General features: G+C 38.5%; 1 pseudogene; it reads right to left on the bottom strand.

Moving 5' to 3' along the window:
- Positions 1–5,782, bottom strand: part of LOC128099730 (TGF-beta receptor type-1-like) — a 41,574-nt pseudogene extending 35,792 nt beyond the window's left edge.
- Between the last annotated feature and the right edge of the window lie 8,476 nt (positions 5,783–14,258).

Genomic DNA, 14,258 nt, shown 5'->3' with positions numbered 1-14,258 from the left:
TGGGGGTAATGAAAGGCGAAGGTCGAGGGAAAGAGAGCTTGGGGGAGCGGGAGATCCCAGCTGGATCAACAACAGAGAGGGAGAACAAGGAATAGGAGACCATGGTAAATGAAGACCACATGAGAACAGGAAGAAGCAAAGTGCTAGAGAGGCCCACAGAAATCCACAAAGATACCCACACAACAGACTGCCGGCAATGGTCGAGAGACAGCCCGAACTGACCTACTCTGGTGATGGGATGGCCAAACACCCTAATTGTTGTGCTAGAAACCTCATCCAACTATTGAGGGATCTGGATGCAGAGATCCATGACTAGGCCCTGGGTGGATCTCTGGGAGTCCAATCAACGAGAATGAGGAGGGTTTATATGAGCGAGAATTGTTGAGACCAAGGTTGGATAAAGCACAGGGACAAATAGCCAAATGAATGGAAACACATGAACTATGAACCAATGGCTGAGGGGTCCACACTGGATCAGGCCCTCCGAATGGGTGAGACAGTTGATTGGCTTGATCTGTTTGGGAGGCATCCAGGCAGTGGGACCAGATCTTGTGCTCATTGCATGAGTTGGCTGTTTGAAACCTGGGGCCTATGCAGGATTGTTTGGCTTGGCCTGGGAGGAGGGTACTAGACCTACCTGGACTGAGTCTACCAGGTTGACCTCAGTCTGTGGGGAAGGCTTTGCCCTGGAGGAGATGGGAATGGGGGGGGGGGGGCGTTGGGGGGAAGGTGAGGGGGACGGGAGGGGGGAGAACAAGGGAATCCGTGACTGATATGTAGAACTGAATTGTATTGCAAAATAAATTAAAATAAATTAAAAAAAAAAAAAGCCCAGTGAATTCCACACTGCTTTGTCTAAGCTGAATGGCATTGTTATATAAAGTAAAGACAACCATTATATTGACTGGAGGGGCTTGGAAGCCCTTCATTCTCCCACCGTTCATATCTCATTCAAATTATCTAAGGAATTAAGGAGAAAAAAAAACAGAACCAGATGGCTCCTAGAAAACTATTTCTGGAATAACTTCTTCCAATATTAGTTTTCTCAAATCTCATGGGGCTATAGAAAGGAAAAATATTAAATTTACACACATAATGCATGAAACTTAGCAGCAAACTTTTATAGATACAGTGAGAATGGCATAATAAGTTCACCATCGCATAGTGTCTGCAACATAATTGTGCTCATTTCCCTTTGTGTATTTTAGTAATGAGAGCATAATTGTCAGTGCTTATAATACATATAATCTCATTACTGTCACTCCTATTAGTATGCTTTTACGTTAGCCTATACACACGATGTTCCACATTCTCTCTCATTGACATACAGAAACATCCCACCTCTCTTGCATTCAGACCTCAGCCTAATTCCTGACAGTTGCCACGGTTAATCACTGGGCAATGCTGCCTGCCTTGTTTTTAATATGTTTAATTTACCATTCATGACATGATGCCAAGAAGTCAGCACTGCACTGGTGTTAAATTGCCATGACCACATCATAGCACTTTTCTAGGTTAGTGGAGACTTCAGTTGGAACAGAAACTAATTCAGACAAGCACAGTGACTGTTCAGAAGAACTAATAAAATTAGACACAGCTATGACTTATGGCTGTCACCAGTCAAAAGATGACATAGACATTGGCTTGCTCTTCTCCTGGATGGTTTCCACTTCTAGTCATACTTATAATGTTTAAGGAACTCAAAAAAATGTAAAGCTTTATGAACATCCTCTTAATTATCCATATTCTCAAAGTAATATATACACACAGTTTTAAAAGTCAAACGTTACTAATTGGCTTTTAAGTCCCAAGGTTGTCCACCCTCATTAACCTCTAGCCTCTCCCCAAATGCAATGACTATAACTTTTCTTAATTAACTCCTACAAAATCTACAGATATTATATATCTATACAAATTGTTACTTTTAAATTCATCTTTTCATTCAGAAGATTCTCTGGAATTTATGGATCATTTTAATTATATAAATTGCTATGGTTATATTTATCTATTCTCGATTTTTCTATTTGTTAAATAAGGATGTGACTGTCACCACCTTGCTAAATCTCCTTCTCTAAACTCTAATTACATAAATATGGCAGCTTTTCTTCCAAGTAAGGATTCTACTCTTTATATAAGCATTCTTAGTTCTTTATGAATTCAGAATATTACTATCTCAGGCATATGTAGTTAATTGTGCCTTCCTAGACTATCTCTCTCTTTTCTGTTTCAAATACTATAAATGTATTCTTTTTAAAATATCTGTAGCTGTTTATTGTGTTATGGGCAAAGAGTAAAATAAATGTATATTCCATCTGCCACTCTATTTACTCTTGTATAAGCCACATCCTTGTTTACCAAATAGGAAGTCATAGAAACTCTAATTTCCCTTTTAATCTATGTCATAACACAGATCAGGTGATACTTAGTGCTGATTTACCTTGAAATGTGCCTGCAGTTTATCCTCTTTTTACCCCATCTATGATATCCTCCTAGTTCAAAGTTGTGTTTTTTGTGGGATTTTGCTTTTTTGAGAAAGTCACCTAAATCTCCCCAGCAATGTGAGTACATGGTGTATTGTAACACAAATTGCTAGACGGTCTTATTAATAAAAAAGAAAAAACCTGGAGCCAGATATTGAGGTGAAAGCTGAAAGATAAGAGGAATAGAAAAAGCCAGCCACAAGTTCTTACCTCTAGGAAATCCTCAGCCCGAGAGAGCTAATTCCTATATACTCATGCCTTATATATCTTTCTGTGTCCTGTCACCTAACTTCCTCTCTCTGCCCAGCTAAATCACTTCCTCTTTCTGCCCAGCTCTCACTTCCTGCCTGTCTTCATAAACCTCTAGACCTCTATGGTTAACTAGTGCTGGGATTAAAGGCATGTACCATCATGCCTGACTCTGTTCCCAGTGTGGCCTTGAACTCACAGAGATCCGATGATTCTCTGCCTCCCAAATGATAGGATTAAAGGCGTGTGCTACCACTTCCTGACCTCTATGTTTAATATAGTGCCTAGCTTTTTCCTCTGATCCCCAGGCAAGCTTTATATGTTAGAACACAAACAAAATATCACCACATTTCCTTTTTTGTTCTAAAATAATAAAAGAAGGTTATAACTAATATAAGAAAAACTATATACAATAAGAATATACAATATATACAGTCAAGAATTACATTAACAATGTCCAGTCTATTAACATTTGACAAATTAAAAAAAAAAACGCCATTATTTATACTAACTTGGTGAGTCCAAAATGTTGTACCTAATTCACTTTCTATCCTAACTTATATTACCAACACAAAACTATCTTTTGATGTCTTTCAAACTTATACACTTTATACCTCTTTAGTAAGTTTCTTTTCTGAATTTGTTAACAAGGAAAACTATAACTATCTAATATTCAACTCTCTTACAGACTTGAGAAGGAAATAATATTACCTAGTTAAACAGGAAGTACAAACAAACAACTTCCAAAAAATGTGAGGAATGACAGAAGCAGCTGGCTGTCTGGACAGTCACCCAAGGTTTCTCTGCAAGGTTGGGGCATCCATCTTCAGCCTACAGACCTAGCATATCTGACAGACTCATCTGTGAAGCAGGATTTTCCAAAGAGCTTTCCTACCTTGTCTTGGCAAGGATCAGCGGTCCTTTCTTTTGTGTCCTGCTTGTCCACTTTGGACAGCATACTGTCAGCAGTCAAGGCAAGGGCACTTTCTTGTCCAGTGGCTAACTTTTGCCAAAAAGAAAGTAAACTCCATAAGGAGTTTCTTCAATGCTCATCATGTTCTTTGAAGTAGATTGGTGCTGCCAGGAGCAGACATGTCTCATAGCCAAAAAATGAATAAATAAATAAATTTTTTAAAAAAAAGAAGAAAAAGGGAAGCAGTGGTACATATCTTTAATCCCAGCATTCAGTAGGCAGAGCCAGGTGGATCTCTGTGAGTTCAAGGCCAGCCTGGTCTACAGAGTGAGATCCAGGACAGGCACCAAAAAACTACACAGAGAAACCCTGTTCCCCACCCAAAAAAAAAGAATGAAAGAAAAAAAGAAAAAAATTCTATGTTATTAAAACATCTTAAATGCCATATTCTGTAAATTTCTGAAGTGTTTGAAGATTATCTGTTTATCTAAATACATCTCTGTTTGACCTTGAAAACATACCTAATATGACTACAAGTTCAATTGTAATGACTAACTACTGACTTACGTTTCTTTATTATCCTAAATAGTTGTTAATAATAACTTTCAAGGACTAGCAAATTGCACTACATTGTTAAATGAACTGCATAGGTATAATACCTTGGACAAGATTAGAAATATATGTACAGTATTTTCTAACAAAATCAATCTCAAATTTGTATCAATATAAATAATTTATATACAATGTACAAAAGTCCAATCCAATGTATAATATTTAAAACTAGTAGTTGCCTTTTAAAAATAGATTCAATAATCTACTTTTTATGTTAACATATCTACATCCTCTCTTTTTTCTTTTCAGACTAGATTCAATAATCTACCCTTTTATTCTATTATTTCTATATCTTTTTTCAGAGTAGATTCAATAATCTGCCTCTTATCTATATCCACTTTTTTCTTTTTCTGTTCTTTCTTTTTTTCCAAACAAGAACCTTGAATCTAATTTCCTTTGTTTAGCTTTTTCCCCTGACCATTAACAATTAACAACTTGTAACCAGCTATCCTAAACAATGACAATTATCCATAACCCATTGAATAACCAAAAACCACCCACTCCACCTCTTGAGAATGTGGGTGTTGTTTTCTTAAAATTACTTCCTGCTGTCTGGGGACAAAGGCATCTTTAGGGGATCCTGAAAAGAAAAATTGTTGGATTAATTGTCAAGTTCTGGGAGAGTTAGCTATATCATTTGTTGTCCAGTCTCTACATAGTGGGAAAATGCAGGCTTGTCTCAAGTCCTTGCTTGAGTGGTCTGTGAGGCTAGATTATATCTACTAGCCACCTTGAAATTATCCTGAGCAGTTTGTAGTCTAAAGCCAATCTTTGGGTGGTGTTTGTCAGCTTGTTGGTGTTATCATTGTCATGATGGAATCAACATTGTGGGGCCCTATCATCTTTTTGGAGACTTCAAAGTCGCTGTTAGGCGTGGTCATGGTTCCCCGCAGAAAATTTTTAGTGCCTGCTCTGTGGTTTGAAGCAATATCAATTGTATCTGTGACAGAATCGTGTCTCGGAGCCAGTCCTAAGTTTGCAATACAACAGGTTCCATTCTTCACCAAGATACTCTTTGATTTCAAATCTCTGTGCGCAATACCTGGCTTTCCTTGGGTACCAACAATCTCCATGTGAAGATGGGCAAGACCCCTTGCCATGGACAGAGGAGTGTGATCATCCCTTCAGCTGTAACAGTGTATCTATTCAAATAATCAAAAAGAGATCCATGCTCATGGTAATTGGACACCAGCCACAGCTGAGTCCATGTGCCATTGTCTTTTTTGTCTGCTGCTATAAATCCTAGGATGTTTTCATGGCATAACATCACAGTCTGATAAATCTCTGCCTCTCAGAACCACGAATGTTCTTCCCTAGAAGAGAATATCTTCACAACAACCTCTCCCCACCGCTTGCCTCGCCAAACTTCTCCAAATCAACCTTTGCCAATGCTTTCTTGTACCACGATGGTCCTACCAATTGTTCTCTGAACAAGCAGCAGTAAACCGTTCATCTCCAGCAGCTGTGTCTCCACCTCTACCAAGATAAGAAGGAGCTGGCTAAGCAGAGCAGTAGCTGCCTCCTCCATGGTCCTGCCACTACTGTTTGAGGCCCAGCCCAGCCCCAGCTGCAGTCTCTCCTCAACAAGTCTCCCAGGCTGACCTTCAACTCAGGATCCTCCTGCCTCTGCCTCCTTCAGTAAATCCTACCAGTGTGCACCACCACAACTGTCCACGTACAGCTTAGGCCTCAGCTGGGGACTGCAAGGCCACAGGCAAGTGGCTTTTTCATGAATTCATGTCACAAATGTTGGGTGCCAAATGTAGCACAAAACTTAAAAGATCTCTGTGAGTTCGAGGCCAGCCTGGTCTACAGAGCGAGATCCAGGACAGGCACCAAAACAAACCCGGAGCCAGATATTGAAGTGAAAGCTGAAAGACCAGAGGAATAGAAAAAGCCAGCCACAAGTTTTACCGCTAGGAAATCCTCAACCCCATAGAGCTACTTCCTATATATTCAAGCCTTATATACATACCTTCTTGTGCCCTGCCATCTTACTTCCTCTCTCTGCCCAGCTCTATCACTTCTTGTCTATCTGTACAGACCTCCAGACCTCTATGGTTAACTAGTGCTGGGATTAAAGGTGTGTGCCACCATGCCTGGCTCTGTTCCCAGTGTGGCCTTGAACTCACAGAGATCCGATGAATCTCTGCCTCCTGAATGCTAGGATTAAAGGCATGTGCTACCACTACCTGACCTCTATGTTTAATATAGTGGCTGGCTTTTTCCTCTGATCCCCAGGCAAGCTTAATTTGTTAGAGCACAAATAAACTATCACCACAGTGTATGTTTGCCATCCTATAGAATGAATGACTCAGACCTTATGCTGTTCAGTCTTACCTACACATAATTAAAATCAGACACCATTATGACTGTAGTAGGGTGGGGGTTGGGTGATTATCACAGGTACTACTTCCATGGATTAGATCACATCAGGACTAAGCAAGGTCTTATATTTACTAACAAACTGTGCTGAGTACAACCAAAAGGAACTCCTCTAACGTTGTCAACAAAATAGTAACTCCTTAACTGAAGGCTGGCATCATCGAAAGAACCTCATTAAGTTAAGAAAATGAAGCTTTGTGAAAAGTATATAATAAAACAAGGACTGTAAAAACTCTTAAGAAGAAATGTGGTCAGTGCTATAGTTAAGTAGCTAGAAACAGATAGATGAGAAGTGTCAGAGGTTTTAAGAAATTTATGTTAACTAAGCAAATAAACTTGATCTAAACTAAACTTAGCATTTTCCAAAAACTCAAGCAATGTTTGGATCTCACCATAATGAAAGCAGGAAGAAGGAAGAGGATTCCATGTCTACCAGGGCTTATTTCCCAATATTCACCATATGTTTGGTTCTTAGATAACAGAAGGCTTCATTGCTGGTGACAACTGGCAGACTGCAATGCTCCATCCCTCAGATCCTGGATCCTGAATTCAGTGTAATAACTGGGTATGGTTTTTAAGTTGCTTCCATAAGGCATGGATGAAGGTTCTTTGGGTTGCAAAACAGAACAAAAGTATATTTTGTTTCATGACTAAATAGTATTACAACCTGAAACTTTGTCTATTAACCTTTTTTTCTGTAGTTCTTGATGAAATACCCATGTGCTCTCCACCTCCATGGTCACATTGTAATTAAGTGTCACTGTGTGAATAGGTCTAGGAGCTGAAGGGATATATGTCACTGTGGCGTCTGAGAATCAGTATGTGATTTTCTCACTGTTCTTCCCAATGTCAAACTGTAGGAGAATGGAGTGTATGAATTGCTGAGGTACCACATGGAAGAGAGAATGACCTTAAAGAACCATTGCAATTATAAATACCTCATTTTTTTTTGTCATAAGAAAGTGAATTCTGTTGATAGATGCACACTCCACATAAGTCTCTCTGTTGGAGGGTGTGGTGGTTTGTATAAACATGGCCTCATAGGCCCATAGATTTCAGTGGTAGGTAGATATGAGAAAAGAGGTAGATATTTGAGAAACATGAGAGCTTAAAGTTGAGTGGACCGTGTATTTTAAAATGGCATTAAAAGAAATAAATTAAACTAACTAATAAAAGAGCATTGTGGTAGACTGTTCAGTGAATAGCAACTGATCTCAAATTTTACTTAATCACTAGTCTAACTTACTTAAAGTTTCTTTGGAGCAGAAGCAAATACACAGACACACACACACACACACACACACACACACACACACACACACATATATATATATATATATATATATATATATATATATATATATATATATATATTTCAGCTTAGATGCTATAGTACTATGTTCATTTTGGTGATTGAATATTTGAGAAGTACCAAAAGATGGGAACCAATAGTCCTTCAACAATCCTTGATAATACCCACTACACACACCAGTAAATTGATCTGTGACTGTTTTATTTACTAAATACTTCACCAAATCCATTTACTTTCCTCCATGTCTACCACCAAGGCTGTGGTCCAGGTGAAAATGAATTACAGGTTGAAGCAACAAAATCAACTCCAAGCAGGTCTTCTAGAAGTGATCTTAGTAGTGCATTTGTGTTGTGATTTATTTCCTCCCTCTAAGACAGTGGTTCTCAACCTGTGGGTCATAACCCCCTTGGGGGTCAAAAATCCCTTTCACAGGCATCACCTAAGACCATCAGAAAATGCAGATATTTCCATTACAATTCATAGCGGGAGCAAAATGACAGTTATGAAGTAGCAACAAAATTAATTTTATGGTTGGGGTCACAATATGAGGGACTGTATTAATGGGTTGCAGCGTTAGGAAGGTTGAGAACCGCTCCTCTAGCATATGAGATCCACATAGACAGACACTCTTTCTCCCTGTGCTCACTGCTGCACTCTTGTCACATAGAGTAAATCCTGTGACACGGTGACACGAAGAGTAACAAATGATTATGTACTGAATAGCAGACTCATCAAATATTCTTTCCTCTCCCCTTTCACTTAATCCTTCTACTTTTCCATCAGACATACATCTCATTCTTAGAACCCTACCATTTGCTCTGTAGAATTGTATTGGAAAGTAATTGACTGACACAAAAGCAGTAAAATGGCTCAAAGAACCCCTAATTCCAGCTCCATTTCAAGAAGACTTTTGCAATTGTTAAAAGATGTTTCCTTGAAGAGTGTGGCCTCTTGTATATCAAAGAGGACAAAAATTTGGGTCAGTAGGAGAGAGGGAGGTGGATATGGAAGAGATGGGGAAAGAGGAGCAAAATGCATTCTATTCCAAGAACTAATAAATAATGACATTATTTATTTATGTCTATGTATTGATGCATATTACTATAACATTATTTTTGTAAGGCATATGGGTTTAAAATTGAAAACTGATGCCTCTTTATTCCTAAATGTTTGTGTACTTTGTATGTTTATGAAACAAAGTTGGAGTTTATTAAGAAAAGGTTTCAATATAGGTTTAAAAGCAGGAATTAATGGGGAAAGAGGGTGCTTAGGGAAAGCACCTTTAAACACAAAGGAGCTGGGGCTGGAGAGAAGGATCAATGGTTAAGTGCATGTATTGCTCCCTGAGAAGACCTGAGCTCAGTTCCCAGCATCCACATAAGACAGGAACTACTTCTAACTCCAACTGTGGGGAGATATGATGCCTCTGGCTTTGGATGGCAACCATACACAAAATTACTTATCTACACACACATAATAATAAAATAATAACATTAAATCTTTGATGACAAAAGAACATATTAAGTTCTTTTATATGATCAGAATAAAACAATCAAAATCACAACATTGGCATTAAAATAGCACAATTATTTACATATTTGCTCATATTTCACTAATTTTCTAGGAGTTTCTTTTGAAGTAGAAAAAAGTAAAATTCATACCCAAAATCTAATGTTAGGTTATATATATCATTTTACAACACATTCTTTGTCTCTTTGGATATGGATAGCTCCTCAGCTTGTCTTGGTCTTTTGCAGCCTTAATATTTTGGAAAGTTACCAAGTAGTTTTTAATAGTTAGTTTTGTATTTCAACTTCCCTGGGCCAGAGCATTCCCAGGCATCTTATTAACTACTATGCTGAGGATGCCTAGATGTGTCTGTGAGAAGAGTTCTGGAACAAATCAGCAAATAGGTGGCAGAACAGTAGCAAACAGAATCACCTCTTGAATGCACATGGGCATCATTCCATCTATTGAGAACATGCATAGAACAACATGTATAGGAAGCTGTGTTTTCCCTCCTTCTGCCAGGTTGGTTGAGCTGGGACACAGATCTACCCCAAACTGTTCAGCCTAAGACAAAAAAAAACCATCATCCATTCAGGTAGTAGCACTTTACCACTACCTTTCCCTGGTCTACAGCTAACACAGAACAAAGCAAAGCAAAAAAAAAAAAAAATTCTCAGCCTCAATAGTCACAGAAGCTAATTCTTGAAGTAAACCCTATGTTTATAAAACCTTGAGTTTTATCACTCTGGAGAATCCCAGGTACTATCTTTTTGAAAAATTTATTTTATTTTTAAGATTAGAATGATTATACCATCCCACCATTCTTTTACCTTCTCCAAATCCTCACATAGACCCCTTCTTTCTCTTTTTCAAATCCACGGCCTGTTTTTTCATTGATCGTTGTTACATAAATGTGTGTGTTAGCTAGTTTTATGTCAACTTGACACAAGCTAGAATCTTCAGAGAAAGGAACCTCATTTGAGAATATGTCTTCATAAGTCCAGGCTATAGGCAAGTCTGTAGGGCATTTTCTTAATTTGTGATGTACATGGAAGGGCCCAGTCCGTGGTTGTTGGTTCCACCCCTAGGCTGGAGGTTCTGAGCTATAAGAAAGCAGGCTGGACAGATTGTAGATCAAAGATTTTGTGGCTGGGTTAGTTTTGGTAGCCTGCAGAGTACCTTTTCATGTCACAGACACTAGAACATGGGGTGACAGTTTTATGTAGGTACCAGATCAACTGTAGTTATTTTTTTTTTTTACTCTTTGGGGGCCTGCCACCCAGCTCTCAAATAATACATGGAGACTTATTCTTACTTATGAATGTCAGGTCTTAGCTTGGCTTGTTTTTAACCAGCTTTTCCAACTTAAATTATCCTATTTCTCTTTAACTACAGTTTCTTCTGGGATTTTTACCTTTCTTTATTCTATATATTTTTCTTTCCTTTTTACTCTGTGAGTGGCTGTGTTGCTGGGTGGCTGGCCCCTTGCATCCTCCTCCCTTCTCTTTTCTTACTCCTTGCTGTTCTTTCTCTTCCCTAGATTTCTCCTCCTATTTATTCTCTGTGTATGCCAGCCCCGCCTATTTCTCTCTCCTGCCTAGTTATGGATCATGCAAGTCTTTATTAAACCAATAAAGTGTTTTAGACAGGCAAAAGAAACAGCTTTACAGAATTAAACAAATGCAACATAAAAGAATGCAGCACACCTTTTCATCATTAAACAAATACTCCACAGCATAGACGAATGTAACCCGTCTTTAACTAATATTCCACAGCACTCAACATCTCCATGTTCAATGGGTTGTGTGGGTATTGTCTTCAGTTTGTTGGAGAACAGTCATGGCAACAGCCTGCATTGTTTGGAGCTTTCCATGGGCTCCTCTGGCAAACAGCTCAATGGGATGAAACTCAGTCCAGGGATTGGATGCTTGATTGGTGACAAGAAACTGTCATTTGGGGTTCTGCCCCCATAATCATTAAGAGGCTTTGTTAGGCTCACCTTCATAATTTATAGGCTGTTTTCACTGAACTATGTTTCCATATCACCTCTCAAATGCCCTTCCATTCTAGCTCTTTTTCCCCTCATCCCTTCCCTCAATCCCACCTCACTTCCTCTTTCCCACCTGATCCTTCAGTTCTCATCATACTCTGTTCCTCCAACACCCTCCTCATCCTGCCTGCAAAATATGTTAGTGGCACAAACCTTGTTGGAGTAATAAATCAATGTCTGATTTGACTTAAGGTCCACTCCATGAGTGGAACCCATACCTAACACTGTTTGGGTGAGCAAGAACCAGGCTCTAGATATCCCAGGGACCCTGAGTAGAACCAAAAACTATTGCAAAAAAGGACCAATAAAATGACTCCTATATTCATATTCAGCCATCATTAGAGAGCCTTCCGTCTGCAGCTAATAGGAAAAACACAGAAACCTACAGCCAGGCATTACAAACAGAGAAAGCCCTTGGAAAACACAGCTCCAAATGAGATGTCACTATTAAACCCCTCCTTTCAGAGCATTAAGAAACCCTGCAGAAGAGGAGGCAGAAAGAGTCGGAGAGAGAGAAGGGACCAAGGAAACTAGGAGAACAAGGTGCTCTAAAACAACTGAGCAAAACTCATATAAACTCACAGAGACTGAAGCAGCAAGCATAAGGCCTACACAGGTCTGCACCATGTCCTCTGCATACATACTATAGCTTTCAAAAGTTTGGTAGTTTTATGGGATTTGCTGAATGTGTAAATGAGTAGATCTCCATTCTTGTGCCTTCTCTTGGGGCTCTTTTATTTTGTTATATACTTGGTTTGTCCAACTTCTTTTATGATGGTTTTCATTTTATATTATTATATTTCATTTTGTTATGTTTTGTTGTTATCTCTTAGAAGCCTGTTCTCATCTAATGGGAGACAGAAAGGGGGTGGATACAGATGGGAGAAAATGTGGGGAGGAACTGGGAGACATAGAAGAAAGGGAAATTTAATCAGTTTATATTGTATGAGGAAAGAATCTATGTTTACTAAATGTGGGCAGGGAAAGAAAGTAGGCTGAGCAAATGTGAGAAGCAAGGCATAGCCTCTACATCAGCTCATGCTTCCAGGTTCCTTCCCTGTTCCTGTTCTAACTGCTTTCCAAGATGAACTGACATATGGAAGTGTAAGCAAAATAAACCCTTTCCTCCTCAAGCTGCTTTTGATCATGGTGCTTCATCCCAGCAATAGAAACCCTAATTAAGACTAGAAGAAGCAACTTTCAAGTAGCAAAAAGCATATTTAAGTGCCATGAGTTTTATTTCAAATACCATTCTACAGCTTTGAAAGGTCTGGTTACCTCATAGAATCAAAAAGCAAAATTGGTAAACTGAAATGATGTCAGCAGTCCTATGTTAATCACTTTATTTATGATAGAAAAGATATGGAAACAATGTAAGTGTCCACCAGTGGATTAGTTGTCAAAGTACTGTAAACAACATGGATTAGCTTGGCAGAAGGATAAGTGAGAAATACAAAAACAAATACTGCAGGATCTTGTTATACATGAATCTACAGTGAAAGAGTAAAAGCAAAGACTGAATATATAACAGAGTATAATGGTCATTACCCATAATAGGGAGGTAAGGAGCACAGGGCAGGAAGGGGGGACATGGTGGTAAAAATTATGCGTTTATGAGTGAGTTCTGGTGGAGTATACAAGATATGGTAATCCCAGATAATAACAATGTATTTTGTACTTGAAATATACTGAGAGTATATCTCAAGAGTTCTCCCAACACCACCGCTCCCAGGAAGGTAACTGTGATGAGGAAAATGTTAGAGAAAACCCTATCATAAAAGATATGGAGAAAATAGTATATGTAAAATGGCAGGCAAAATATAGAACAAAAGTAGTATTGAAAAGTCCAAGAGCTGAGAATTTTCAAAACCTATAAGGGATTTTCAAATCCATAGATCTTTTAAATAAAACTTAAGTAAATTAAATACAGTAAAAATGAAGTGAAATATATCATAATAAAAATGTTGGAAATGTAAAACAGAAAATAAAAGGCTTCAAAACATTGACAGGACTTAGGCCATATGAGACTCACATGCTAACTTCTTAAGAAGTCTCAACTTTTCTTAAAAAACTTGAATTTCCTAAGATGCGAAGAAGAAGGATTTTTGTGCCATCTTCATTCTGTACAGAATTTCAGGGTAACTAATGACACTCTCTCGATACCTAAGGGGCATAAGGTGACTTTGAACCAGCAATTATATTCTAAGTCTATATGCAGTACACAGCTTGTCTGTGTAAGAAACTGAAAAATAACAACCAACTCAAATCCCTAGCACCCAAATGTCACTTGAATTGAATTTTCTCCCTTTTTTCAATACTCCATCCCTGCATCATTTCCATCTGCTCTGTTCCATTTGCAGAAAACAGCATCTGAAGGCAGCAGTGGGTGGGCATCTCTGGCTTTGAGAACCAGCCTGCTGTCTAGAAAAGTGGAGTTAATTACTTATATGAAGTGTTGACGGAAAAACCAAGGGAATCTACTTTTGATGGTGCTAATACATCCGCTTGATTGTAACAAGGTTTTGTTGGTCCCTTGATGAGATACTGTATAATACACAAAAGGCAAATTCCATGCTTAAAAATGTCAAAATAGCAGCCCACCAAAGGAGATATGACATCTTAATGAGCTATTTCAGGAAGCTCATTGCTTTGGCAGTACCAAGGATTACATTTTTATTCAATGTTTAGTTCTTCATGCTCCAAATAGAAGAAGAGATTTGGTTCTATTTGTAATTTTAGTTGACAATT

Source organism: Peromyscus californicus, unplaced genomic scaffold (genome assembly GCF_007827085.1).
Source record: "Peromyscus californicus insignis strain IS unplaced genomic scaffold, ASM782708v3 Scaffold_6__1_contigs__length_162567912, whole genome shotgun sequence".
NCBI lineage: Eukaryota > Metazoa > Chordata > Mammalia > Rodentia > Cricetidae > Peromyscus > Peromyscus californicus.
Note: the sequence above shows the minus strand (reverse complement) of the source record. Positions and strands in the feature narration are given on the sequence as shown.